The following is a 14,634-nucleotide window of genomic DNA, read 5'->3' as shown; positions in this document are numbered from 1 at the left end:
GACACACACATAGCTGCCCTGAAAGGCATACATTGATATCAGGTTGTGGACAGTGGCATCATAGTTGGAACAGTGGCATATGCAAGCATAATATGTGAGCCCCATTGTCTAATGGTACTGAGGTGCAGGTGTCAAGATGACCTCGCCTGCCTGTGTTAGTAGTTGTCATTATTAGCAGGACTGTTCCACTAAGTATATCTCACATTGGTTATCTACACAATGTCTGCTGCTGTCCATCACCTTAGACGTAGCATTTGATACCAAGCACAGTACTGCCACTCTCAGTGATGTCATGGTATGAGTGGCAACTGCTTGACCAAAACAATGAGCCAATGTCCTGCTGTAATTATGAGGGTGTCCAGTGTCTGTCATTCTGGGATGACATGACTGAAAGAAGACAAGCCTTTGTCACATATCACATGCAGCCATCATTCAAGGGCGTGTGGATAATATCTAGGTTGCATTTACCCATATAGTGCCATTCCAAGGCAAATGCCCTAAACACAAAAGTAACACCTTGACACCTTTGAGACAATTGCATTGGATGCTTATGCTAACCAGTGCTAGATGTGTGGCTTTCATAATCCACTTGCTCAATGTAGAACCTACAATGGGGAATACTGACATCTGTGCAATGAGGAACACCTGGCTAAAGACTCTGTAGTGCACAATAGCACTACCACCATATAACTCAGATCCAAACATGTGGGCCATAACACTGGTATGGACCACTCCAGGTGGTGGTGTCCACACATTCATAAAGGCTACTAACAAGTAAAGACCACTACTCCAACATAATTCATCACAGATGAGTCAGGTACAGGTGACAGTGGCAAAAGCTGCATTCTAGCTTGTATCCTCATATACATCCCCCACCCTGTCCTCAGACTACCAACACACAACCATAAATGTGGTATGAAATATTATGGTACAACACCAAATAACCTTCGACTGGTGGACTGTACCTAGCCCTACATCATCTGTGCAAAGTACCCATGTACTGACACAGTTGCATAATGTGTTATGCAATTCAATAATACCACTGTTTTTAACCAGGTCAGTTGTATACATACCAGGGTCCCTTAGATGTTGTCAGCAGTAACACAGTTGACTGTTACTATACATCAGTAAATAACACCCTCATGGTCAGATATGACCTAGATGTACCTGCCCTGGCATGTTCATCCCACACCCATACACCTTCCATGAAAATACCATAGCTGTTGTTGTCCTTTCTACATACAGGTGGCTACATTCATTACACACATGCACATGGAAGATAGGTCCATGGCTGTTGAATGCTAACAGTACATAATGTTTGATATCTATGCTGACAGATGTAATAATCCGTCTCTACTGGTCACCCATAACACCTATCATATCATACAACAATCCATGTGGCATGTATGTCATTAGACATGTCCATCAAATGCAATGCCTACAAACATACCCAAATAACAGGACGGTAGGCCTTACACACATGATCTGTATTGACAGACTCAGGGAAATACAACTATGCTCTGTATGTTCCTGAGTAATTACAGGTGATATGTCCATGACATGTACAGCCATGTGTGACCCACAGTTCCTACATATACCCCATGTCAACAGTTGCAAGCCATGCATGCTGTGTGCTGTCTGGACATGAACCTTATTACCACAATAGCCACAACGTACAGTGTAATGCCTAGCTCAAACAAAGCAAATTGTTGGCACTCTTTCAGTAATCATGAGGTGTGTATGACAAATATCAGGTGTGTGAGGCAAATATGATGTGCTCACTGTTGACCATTACAATGCCCTGGGTTCACAGTGGAACTGTCAACTAACAGTTTGTGGCATCATGACATGGAATTTTGCTGTGTGTGTCACTTGCTGATATGTGCTGTTGGCATAAATGTCCACTTAGCTACTCAGTGAAGGTATTTGAGTGTCCTACTGCTACATGAATAGAACATCCAAGATGGTGTAATGCTCAGCTAGGTTTCACACATGGTGTGGGGAAGGTGTGGAATGTATTCTCTTGACTTGATAGTCCACTTACTGATGGAGACTGCATATGTGTACATGTATTGATATGTGTTTAGATTCCATGTGTGTGAAGTGTCTGATGTTTGAAGGTTGTCTTAGTACATCATGCAGTTGCAATGCAGCCTCAACATTGCCAAGTGTATATGGTGATATGCTCAAAGTACAGTAAGCTGTACTTTAGGTATGGACAGATGTTTGGACATAACTATTAAGTGATTGGGCTACTTTGCAGATGAATGATTACTGAAGATAGCTCACAGGTGTGTTACAACCATTCCTACAATAACCTGTGTAACTGCTAAGCTCTGGTGTTATAAATTGAAGGGGAAAGCACACAAAGTAGAATGCAGTAAGGATGACACTGAAGGCAAACCTCTTGACACCTGTAACAGAAACACCTCCCCTGTGCATATACTGTGCATATGTCAGTACAGTTGGCAAAGGTAAAAGTCAATAATCTTTGTAGTGCATGTGATAGTACTGTAACTCTGTGATACCTATCATAAGATAGGTAGGTGTTTGATTTCCAGTACTGGTAAGTGTGGATGTGTGTGTGTCCATATATGTCACGTATGGTGGGGAATACATCCCTAATGTTTTTTACTCTCCTGTACACTGTTGTAGACATCTGTACAGAGTGAAGTGTAGAAAGCAAGACATAGGCATGGGTTTTAATCTCACACATATCAAGTGTCTGTATGTGTGTGACTTAGGTGTATATCTTTGTGAATGCCACAGTGTGTGTGTATGTGTATGGCTGTCTAATCCCTGGAGTGAGGCTGTATTTTACCATACTCAAATGATAAAACCCCCTCCCCATATCCACTCACTGCAATCTAGTATCCCTGTTGATGTCATCAATCTTAGAAGGGCATTTTAACTGCTTGTAAACATGTAAGCCCTGGAGTGAGGCTTGTTTTACCATAGTCTACTGATATACCCCCCTCCCCACATACACTCACTGCAATCTAGTATCCCTGTGGATGTCCTCAATCGTAGAAGGCCATTCTGACTGCCTGTAAATGTGTAATCTCTGTGGCATGTCTTGTAACTGTGTAGTACTATAATGATTTGTGCAGTGGTTCTAATCCCAACACTGGCAACTGTGTGTGTCAGAGTGTGTGTTTCTGTGTCTGTGAATCCCTGGGTGTGTAAGTGTGTTTGCATCCTGTCATGAGAGTGGATATAATTGCTTTCCAAAGAGAAGCCACCTTTTCAACTGGCCTTTACCCTTGTCATCTGCTGAACCACTCTTTTACCTCCTCCCCACTCCAGGTAACTATACCTGTGATGTCACCCAGTATGGATGTGAGGCTCTGGCCACAGTAGCTTACTACACAGCTATCATGCTCTTAGACCATTAGATCACTAAACATGTTTGAAACTTGGGAGAGTATAACTGTGGTGTGGAAGCTACAAAGTGCATGCAGGTATTGTCATACAGACCTGTGAGTAGTCTAAAGTTACATATGGGACACTAACTGAAAGCACTGACACCCCCCTTGTAATCTGTATGCACACATTTGGCACATGCAATTACACCTAAAAGAGGAAGACAGAACATCAAGATCAACATGCAGTTACTGGTGTTACACATGATACATATTGTCAACAGTACAAAATGTATTCTAAAACTCTAGTACATGGTATGTCTTCTGCCTGTCAACACTACTCAAAAATGGTAATCTACAATTGTCTTCCTAGTATGTTTACCCTGTTCATCAGACCATATGAACATGTCTCTGCACCGATGGTATGGATGACAGAGATGCAGCACAGGCATCGTCATATGCACACGGTGATAATGTTTGCCAGAGGCCTAGGCTGTACCATTGGATGACATCATGTGTGTGGGTTAAGGCCTTTTATCTCATTTGGCGTGTGTGAATGTTATGCGTGTGTGTGTTGAGGTGCCCTACATTTGTTTCTGGTGTGTGTGTGTATGTATGCACACTGGTCTGGCATGTGGCTGGCTTACACAGGGTATTACTGACAGCTGGAGACTGTACAGGGCAGATTGTACAGTTCACGGTGTTCAGCCACAGCCACGTGACCTGCGCCTGCCAGGGGTTGCACGGCCACTACCAGGCAGAGGTCCAGATTGGGTACCGTCTGATGCCACATGTCCACCGGAACCGTGTCCCCATTGGAACTGTCCAGGACCATGTGCACGTGGCCTGATGTGTCCTGGTGTGGACAGCACAGCACCAGCTGCACTGCTGCTGCTACCACCACTATGAGAGCAGGCATGTGAAGTAACATGTTCACGTACACCTTCAACAGTTGGTGTAGCTGACCTATGTCCACGTGCCTGATGCTTTACTCCCACCAGATGCCCTAGCACAGACATTCCATGCTCGGGGATCGACATGCCATGGTCAAGGACTCCCACCATGTCACACAATCGTCTATCCAAATCATCTGCAAGCTGATGGTGAGAAATTGCAATTGCCTGGATGTTGTCAGTTAAAGAATGGACAGCAGCCCTCTGAAGCCTCAGGCATTCTCTGTTGTGCCATTCAAAACATGCCTGTGCCTCCATTACAGCCTGAAACAAGTATCTGGTGACACCAGCTGATGTGCTATGTCTTGCAGGGGTATGTTGGCCAGAAGCCCCCTATGAGCAGCCCTGGGCACATGCCTGTGTGGGACATCATCAGTCAGTTAGCTGGGATCATGGTGTGCAGACATACCTTCCATAGTCTCCACACTTTCCTGTTCCATGCTACCACCCACCACCTGTCCTTCCACTATGGCCACTGGTGATGGGGTATGTGTAGGCATGACAACTGTGTGCGGGGATGAGGGGGATACAGGTGGAATACCAACCAATGGCACATATCCAGCCCCTGACAACCCTTCCTGTGCCTCAATCATACTTTCATCATCACTACTAGAGTCTGTGGGGACACTAATATCAGGTGGACTGCAGGAGACCAACACACCTACATCAACACCTTTGAGGGGCGGACAAGAACTGTACCTTACCAGATATACATCACAGTACAGACACACAGAGACAGACACACAGGCAGACACACAGATAGACACAGACAGACACATGATATGGCACCCAACGGCATGCAACATGCATGTGATATGGCAGAAGGCATTCAGCTTAGACAATTATAATGGTAGTTATCATACATCTCAGGGTTGCGCACAACAGCATGCATCTGTTATGGCAGAAGGCATGCAGCTTACATAATTATAGTAGTAGTTAGCATACTATCCCTGTGTTGCACAATTTGTGTTAGTAGGTTATGCCCCAAACCTGCAATACAATCCATGCACTATGCACCGTTGCACTGCACTGCCATGTTTTGTGCACCATACCCGTCATCATAACAGACCATCACTGACCTGGGTACATCTGCCAGTGATGCTTCGTGTTGGCCACTGCCCCTATGTGTGAGGAGGACATAAGCAGAATGGTATGTTGAGTAAATACTATGTTTGCCAGAGTCCTAGCTTGCATATCTCCCCATAAACAGTGCATGTCTGTTGAACATTATTCTGCTTACCCCTGAGCTGAGTCTACAGACAATGTGCACGTGGCTGTACACACGTTTGACATGGCTGTCCCTACTTTGCAATGGTGCCACAGACCAGCACAGGTTAACAGTGCACTGGCCTGATGTGTGGCATATGACCTTGCCAATCACATGTAGTATGACATGTCTTCTGCTGACGTGATGAATGACATGCATACCTGTTTAACACAATAATGTTCTTTCAAATATACAGTGAGGTACTGGTGTCCCAATGCAGGGACATGCTATATTAGCATGGACCTTCAGCTGACACAATGTTGTCAGTCCACCCTACAGATATACAGTGACATACTGCAGATTGAGCCGATGTGCATAGTCATTGCAGGGCATCATGTGGCTTCACTATTACTATACAGTGTGAGTTACAGAAACAGTTCATAGCCATGACTGTGTTCAGATACAATACATATCTAATGTGGAATGTGACCCATGTCACTGAGGTGTATACACATTAAACCCTAATGTGGAATGTATGACACAGGTTACTGAAGGGTTTACAGAATACACCCCTGCACATCTGCAATCATATTGTGGATGCCTGGCAACTATGTCCAGACATGGGTAACTGTGCAGTACGCCATGTTCCCCATGCCATCGGTGTACCTCACACACATGAGGTGCAACCATGACAGTGATGTCTGATACCAGCAAGGTGAATGTACTGTATCTGTGGCCTGATGTGGTTGTATGTGTATGTTGTGCAACACATGTATGTACTTGGATACTGTATAGGTTAAAGCTTTCATGTCATGACACACTCAAAATGTTTTGTGGTGCTTTGATGTCATGCCTACACAAGGTTTGCACAGCTCTGCATGATGTTTAGTGTGTCACATCTGGAATATAACCATTACACAAAGGCCATAGTTGCATTGTGTCAAGCCAATGTACAACAGGGTGTACACACGTACATCCCTTCTACTGTCTGTGTTGCTTCATGTCTCTGACCATCCTCCATGTCCATGTGTAAACATGTTTTGTCCAATGGTTGTGATGGGCATCTATTTCATATGTCAGTGTTGTCCCATATGACATACACCCGTAGATGTCATATACTCCACTGAGAACAGGTTTATGCAGACAAAGGGTGGTATGTTTGGGATGTGAGATATTATGTTTTTCAGGATAGTTAACCGGTGTTGCAGTCAGCCCACAAAATGTCATGGACATATCAGATAACAGATGACATTGTGTGACATTCATAGCAAGGGTATACTCCACAAGGGTGAATCCTGTCGGTTTGTCATATTCCAGCTCCAAAACATATAGAGTGTGTGCACACATATGCTATCTGTATAGTACTTCTTGTATTCCCCACATGTGTGATGCTGATCTGTAGTACATGTCCCTACAGTGAACCACACCTCCACCATTGTATTTACAGCTGTCCACACATCTGGCAATGACAGTTTGTAAGGTTTAGTGTAGGTGTTTCATATAGTCTTCAAATATTCCACATGGGTAACCACTGTGATGCATTGCAGGTCTGACCTGTATATATTAACAGGATCACCATACATAATGTGTACGTGTGTTAAATAGCCACATGGCAGATAGCATGCATTTAATATGATCTGTGCATTATCAAGCCTGATATGTAATAACAAACTCACCAGCAACAGGCTGCTGCCACTGTGAAACACCAGAGGTACCTAAATAGGAGTGTCAGAGCAGTAAGATCATTATCCACATCTGTGTGACAGCTACAGGGTGCAATGTGCATATTGGCACATAAGCCAGTACAATAGACTATACTATGCAGTATGCACATCTGTGCATACATAGAGTAGCAAACTATAGTATGTGGCATGTGTGCATACATGCCTTGCATATGATGTTAAGTTAAATATTGTACAGTAACACATATATCTATATTAAATATAGTTGTGTTATATGTGCAGTAGTGACTTACCAGCCAACTCCTCACTCAGTGGTTGTGAGACACCCACCTCCACAATACCAGCTGAAGCTTGTGGATGGCATTCTCCAAGTGTCCCCAGGGTGGCCAGGAGCTCCTCAGTATGTGTGAGTGGGGGCTGGATGAGTGGCCCCACACCTGTTGAAGCTTGTTCCCTGGCGATTTTGCACGCTGTTTTGCACATCTAATTAAGTCAGTGCAGTGTCAGCACACCTGCTGATAGGTGTGAATGGGACCACCAACATCATTTACCCTCCTGTGAAGTTCCTCCCACTGGGCATCCCGATGCTGTGCATGCTGTGGCACATGTCTGAAAAGTGTCTCATGGTTGTCAAGGAGGTATGGAATGAGGACCTCATCCTCCATGCGGCTGTATGGTGGCATCCTGGCATGCAGCATACCTGGCAGACATTATGACGGTGACAGATGTACAGCTGCACATACATGTGTATCACATTTATTATAATTACAAATATGGCTTTGCAAATCTGCATGACACTAACACCACTGACATGTTTAACTCACAAACATTTGACACTTACTGGTGATTTCATGTTATCACCATATATGTGTGTGTCAAGTGATGACATTGCTCATACTCCATGTGGATGTTGTCTTGATGTGGGCATGTCTGTTTGCCTGTACTGGTGTCTTTACCTATTAGCACATGCCTGGATGTGTTGGAATTAATGCAAGAGACCTTAATGCTGTGTATATGTCACATATATAGTCATACACAGCCTTGACCTGTGACCCTGCAGACTTGCTCACAGCAAGTTGTACATGTATGTGTTTTGCCACATACATCTACATGGCACTGTACAGCAGTACAGCATCCTGCCATGTATTACCTGTGTTGCACATGTGAAACTCATGGGACAATGGCTAGCATGATGGTATTTGCAGGGTTGGATATTTATTTATTTATTTATTTACATTTGTTGACCGGGAGTGTCTGACTGGACGTAGGTCCATTTTCAGCGGAGGCCCGGGGAGAAAAGCTCCACAGTTAAAATAAACAGACAGTAGTTACATTGGATTACATAGCGATTAACAATTTGATTAACATAGCAATTAATTACAAACATATTTACAGATGAAGAACATAGTACATCAGTAGACAACTAGAATTACATAACAGACATTAACAAATGTTACAATAAGAAGTTCCTGCTGTATAATAAGTACTAGGCTTATGAGCATCAGAGCTTGCTATAATCAAGGTAGTTAGTGGGGTGGAAAGAAAGGTAGTGGTTGGATGGGTGGGTGATATTCAAGTGGGAGTTGCAAGGGCATAGCCAGCATGTTTTTATGTGCGCTTTTAGTAAAGTTTTGAAGTGGGTGCATGATGATATGGAGGTAATTGTGGATGGGAGGGAGTTCCATAATTTGGCTATGGTGCAAGAGACTAGTGCTTTACCAGCAGAGCTATTGGCTTTAGTGATCTGCAAGTGATTTTTGTTGCTGGATCTTAGGGGTCTGGTGGTGCGATATGATTGGAGTAGATTCTGGAGGGATGGGACATTTAGTGGATGGTTTACTAGTTTGTGGGCGAGTGAGAGTTGATACCATTGAGGGAGGTGAGGGAGTTCAAGCCAACCCAGTTCAGCAAGTGAGAGACAGTGATGACTACGGTAGGATGCCCCTGTGGCAAATTTGGCGATTTTGTTGTAGCAGGCCTCTAGCTTGTTTAGATCGCATTGCCTTAGGTTGGTATATATTGGAGAGGCATAAAGTAGGGTGGAGATAAGGTGGAAATTTGCTACTGAAATATTTTCTGCTTTGGTGAGAAGTTGCTTATTTCTGTATAACGCTCGTAGTTTTTTTGGACTTTTTTTATGGCCATGGATATATGAATGTCAAATTTTAGTTTATTGTCTATTTCCACTCCGAGCAAATTGGTGTATTCGGTTGGGTATATAGTGGTGTTGTCTTTTGCTGTGATGTTAAAGTGAGAGTTGTTTTGAGTATGTTTGGTGGGTTGGAAGATGAGTAGTTTAGTTTTGTTTGGGTTGAGTATTAATTGGGCATCGGATAACCAAGTTTCAACAGAGGAAAAGGCTTCCTGTGTGACTTTTTGCAGTTTGGGTAGGGACTGGGCTGAGCAGATGATGGTTGAGTCATCTGCGTATTGTATGAGTGTGCCATGTTTGGTGGCAGAGGCTAGATAATTGGTGAAAACAGAGAAGAGTAGGGGTCCAAGGATGGATCCTTGGGGAACCCCTATGGAGACAGGTAGTTGGGGAGATATATAATTCTGCCATACAACAGATTGTTGGCGGTCAGACAGGTAACTCTGAAACCAGTTGGTGACTGATTGAGAGAAGGATAGGTTATTGAGGACAGAGATGAGTTGTTTGTGTGGGACCATGTCAAATGCTTTAGATAGGTCTAGGAAAGTAGCAGAGGAGAGATAGCTATTGTTTTTAAGCTGAAGGATAGTGTTAGTAAAGGAGAGTAAGGCAGTGGTGGTGCTATGGTTTGGTCGGAAATCATGCTGAGTATTGGAAAGGAGGCTGTTAGTAAGGAGGTAGTCTGAGACCTGAGAGTGTATGCATCTCTCTTTATTTTGGAGAGTGGAGAGAGAATAACTATGGGGAGGTAACTGGTTAGCTCTGTGGAGGAGCCACCTTTGTGGAGGGGAATTATATGTGATACTTTCCACAGTGTGGGAATGTAACTTTCTGACAGAGATCGGTTAATCAAGATGGATACTGGGTAGGCCAGAGCATCAGCTGCGATTTGTAGGTATTCACTTGGGAGGTATCAACTATAGCATGTATGGTCATAGTGAACTAGTAGGCTATATGCCCTGGGCCATGTATGACCATAGGCTGAAAGGTTACCTAGCTGTAGCCAACAGACAGATAACTTTCAGTGGCCAGTTCAAGCAGTGCCACAGAACTGATCCACAGGATTACTGATATATTTGACATGCGGTCATCACACCATGTCTTAAAGAGGGGCAATGTGCAACTTTGCTGGACAGGGATGCATAGTATGGCAGGAGTATGTAAAGTGTATGGAACAGGGATCTGTCAGGCATGTTATGATCCTTGTACTAGAAAGGTGGATGTCCATGAAGTATGTGTTTATTTGAAATCAGGATGTGTAAGTGTAGCATATCCAACATCTCTGGGCTGGACATGGCTTTATTCAGGGTAGGCATCATGCTACATAGTGGAGCTAGGGTTTGGGAAGGCTGGTGTAGGCCATCTGAACATGGCCAATAACCCTTAAAGGAAATATGCGATCTATTATGGGTCAATTGAATGTTGAGTATTGGTGAACAATGATCTCTATATTCATGGATGGCACCCTGTCATGATTAGGGGTGCTACTTACAACTACCTGACTGGTGTGGTGAAGTGACTATCAAAGGAAAGACTATGGTCCAGCTGGATCCCATACACACACAGTTTCCATTATGTTGCCCACTGCCTAGGTGGTAGTTCATGGGTACAGGATTTTTAACATAGGGGATGATAATGCAATACTTCAACTATAGCTCCTAGTTCATAGTCATTTGCAAACTTCAATAGGCAGATGCCTTCTGTGTTAGTCTGTTTGGTATAGATTTAGATAACAATGAGGGGGAGTACCAAGACTGAACCCTGTATTACTGTAGTTAGCACTGGTTTGCTGTGCATGTGTTAGTCAGACACCTTCTGTAGTGTTGGTTCTGCCAGCGGTCCAGTTGCCAACCAATCTTGTGACATAGGAATATGTACCTAGTTTACTGAGTGTAGCTGGAACCCAGTATGGGTGATGGTGTCCTAAGACCTGGCAAGGTCTAGATATGCTGTGTGAATCAACCTTACTGTCATCTACATCTGTACTGACTACATCACATAAGTTGATCAAGGTTCATGGCCTTACAAACCAGACTCAGCAGGGTAGTAGTGCACTATTTCCCATTATCAGTGGTGTCTCCCCCTTTGTGGGGTGTGATAACTGTTGTTGTGCACCATTCAGTGTGTACACAGCCTGACATGCAGCTATGATTGAACATGATGTGTAGGTGGAGAGCAAATTGTTCTGATGTTTGTGTAAAACACATCCTGGGATGTTGACAGGTCCCATGTAAGCTGTATGTAGGCTTTAGAGAGTGCAGCCTGTACCTGCATAGTTGTTATTACAGGGTGTCTGTAGTGTACATGAATATATAAATATATGTACCTGTTGGGGGGAGGTGAGAGTGGGTTTAAGTTGTCACAGACCCTATCTGGATGAACAAGTGCTATTTCTGTAGGTGCAGTACTTCCCATGCCATAGTGCTGTGAAGCAGGGCAGGTGTTGTCGTTGCCATTACGATTAATGACACAGCTATAGAATGCTCTGTGGTTGACCGCATAATATGTGGCTGATTAGTTTCACAGTGGCTTTGTGCGGTCTTATATGGTGTATCTAAATCTTACTGAGGCTGACCAGGGATCACCTCCACTCATGTGTGTTCACTCTTGCAACAGTTTCTACCTTCTGTGGTACAGTTTATGGCAGGGCACCACCAGTTTGCCTTCCTGTTTGTGTCTGGTTGAATCTTGGTTCTGTTTCAATAGCACAATCACTGCACTAATGTGAGTGATTAAAGTGCATTTGTGTAGGATTCAGCATTTGCACATGCATTGTCCGTCTGCATGGGTGCCATGACATTCACCACTTCTGTCTTAAGAAGCTTTGGCTTTGGAGACTGACTATGTGTAGCATACTGTTAGCCCTGTTTGTGTGACTATGGTGATCCAGGTCAATGTAGTGATGAAATCTAACATGCATTGAGCACAGGTGATGGCACATGAGGAGTCTTCCCAATTAATAGTGAGATAGTTGAGAGTAGCCATTATTATGGTTTTCTGTCTCAAACCTAATATTCCCCATTACAGCACAATATGGCAGTTGGGAATTCAGAGGCATGATGGGTGATCTGTAGCAAGGTGCAATTTGGATTCCACTTTGGCACAGAGGTAGTTTCTCAGCATAATGCATCTGATGTTATGCAAGTGCAACTAGCCTAGGGTGTACATATCCTTCAGGAATATGGACACACCTGTGGCCTGTGTATTCCAATAAAGGATAATGGCCAAGAGGTGAGGTATGGGTTATAACATGGTCATGCAGGTGTGCTGTCTGGAGCCTTGAACCATATCTCAGTCACTGCACAGATATGTTATCCATGTTAAGGATTGACGTGAATCCATACTGAGTTTCCAAAATGTATCACTGAGTAGCTAGACACACAGTTTATTGCTTGGCTGTCCCTGTTAAAGCAGTGGAATTGTCACTTGAACCCTGCATGATGAAGGCACTGTAGGGGAAGCATGAGCCGTAGCCAGTATCCAGATTCCCAGGGGTGACAGGTGCAGGCCCTGTCTGGCAACGCATCATGGTCTGTCAACCATGTTATCCCAGGCAAAGAGATACTGGATACCCTTTGGATTACACCAGTACATTAGACAATTGGGGAATACAATCCTTTTGTCCCTGTACTGCAGTATCATTCTGGGCAATGGCAGACTTCTACCCAGGCCTTGGGACATACCTGCATGGGCTACATGACCTGACAGTTCCTACATGTGTTTCCATGCAGTCCAGGCTACGGCATCCCAGGTCCTGCACAACAACATGGAATATGCCAGAGCCATGTGTACAGTTCAAAAGGTGGTCTGAGTGTATGGTTATGTGGCTAATCATGGCAGACAGGCAGCTGACAGTATGTTTGCCCTCGTATAGCTTGGTGTGTGACATAGTACTAGACTTTGCATTCACAAATGAGTACTGTTGGGCATGTTTCTGGCCATGTGCTCTGAGGAGTGGCACAGTTTTGCAACCTATGTCATACAGTTTGTGTATTTTGTTGTCTGTCTATTGCAGCTTGGGAGGTCCCTTGCTTGGCCAGATACTTGGAAGCCTCTGTGAATGTGTGTGCTTTCTGGTGGTATGTGTAGATGCCCTTACTGTGTTCTGGTAAGGGTATGTGTTGAGTGTGGTGATGAGATGCATGTGTTAACCTACACCACATGACTGTCCAATCCAGTCATGGCTGTAGACTGGACTGCTTTCCAGCTTGCCTCTGTAGCTGCATCCCAGACAATGTGTGGGGTGTGGTGTTAGGTGGGTTTGGCAGTGTACATAGCATAGAGATTACATTCCCCCAGGATGGCCACGTACACAAAGCTGACATTAGTAAACACCAGTAGCTGACTAGTGGAAATGCCTGTATAAGCATTCAGTACTACAAGTACCAAGTACTGTATTTAGTTTACTTATTGCTTATGAAGATGTTTTAGACGGTGATGCTCACAAGTACATATTTGAGTTATGGATGTGAAAACACTGGCTATTACAGAAACATAGTAGCTAACTTTAGCAGCAATCCTCCTCTGAGGAGCACATCACATCCTGATAGTTGATTACAGATGCTGCAAGTGTCAACAGGTCTGTATCCTTTTCTGGGTATATATGCACACATATCCACCAGAACCATGAGGTCTGTTTGGCATGGACACCCACTCCCCAAACAGAGTCAAGTATCAATAGACTGCTGCCACTATCAACATGATCAGGATATAATCAGATAGTGTAAGCCATCACCTATGAAGCAGCTATTACACATGGGCAGCAGTCTCCTACATCTTACACTCCTACTGCAGATGTTACACTGGAATTAAAGATGATATGCAACCTGTTTCATTACCGGTACTGTGCACAACCTTGTATGTGCAAGCGGCTGTTAGGTTGGCAATGAGAGGTTAGGCTACACAAACATGAAAGTTCTACCAGTGGGTCTCTACTCTCAATATCCACTCTATGTAGGTGGGTACATAGCCATTTGGCCCAGCCCTGTAACAAGGGTCACAACACATTTGCATAACATGTACACATGCACAGCTGTTATTACTTGCAAACGATACTAGAGAGGTGGATATTACATGTCTTATGTGCATGGATAGTTACCTAGCTCTTCCAATTGTCTTTGCTATCATGCTTCTAAACTGTCAGATGAATACAATTCATATGTATCCTGTTATTGAGTATTGTACTTGCCAACAGACATAGCTAATGTTTGCATAACATAACACAAATGCTATGTAAAATGGAATACAGATGAGACAGATCTGCCTAGGATACTTTACA

This window comes from Protopterus annectens, chromosome 2.part1 (genome assembly GCF_019279795.1).
Source record: "Protopterus annectens isolate FY-2018-M chromosome 2.part1, PAN1.0, whole genome shotgun sequence".
Lineage (NCBI taxonomy): Eukaryota > Metazoa > Chordata > Ceratodontiformes > Protopteridae > Protopterus > Protopterus annectens.
This window is presented reverse-complemented; position numbering follows the sequence as displayed.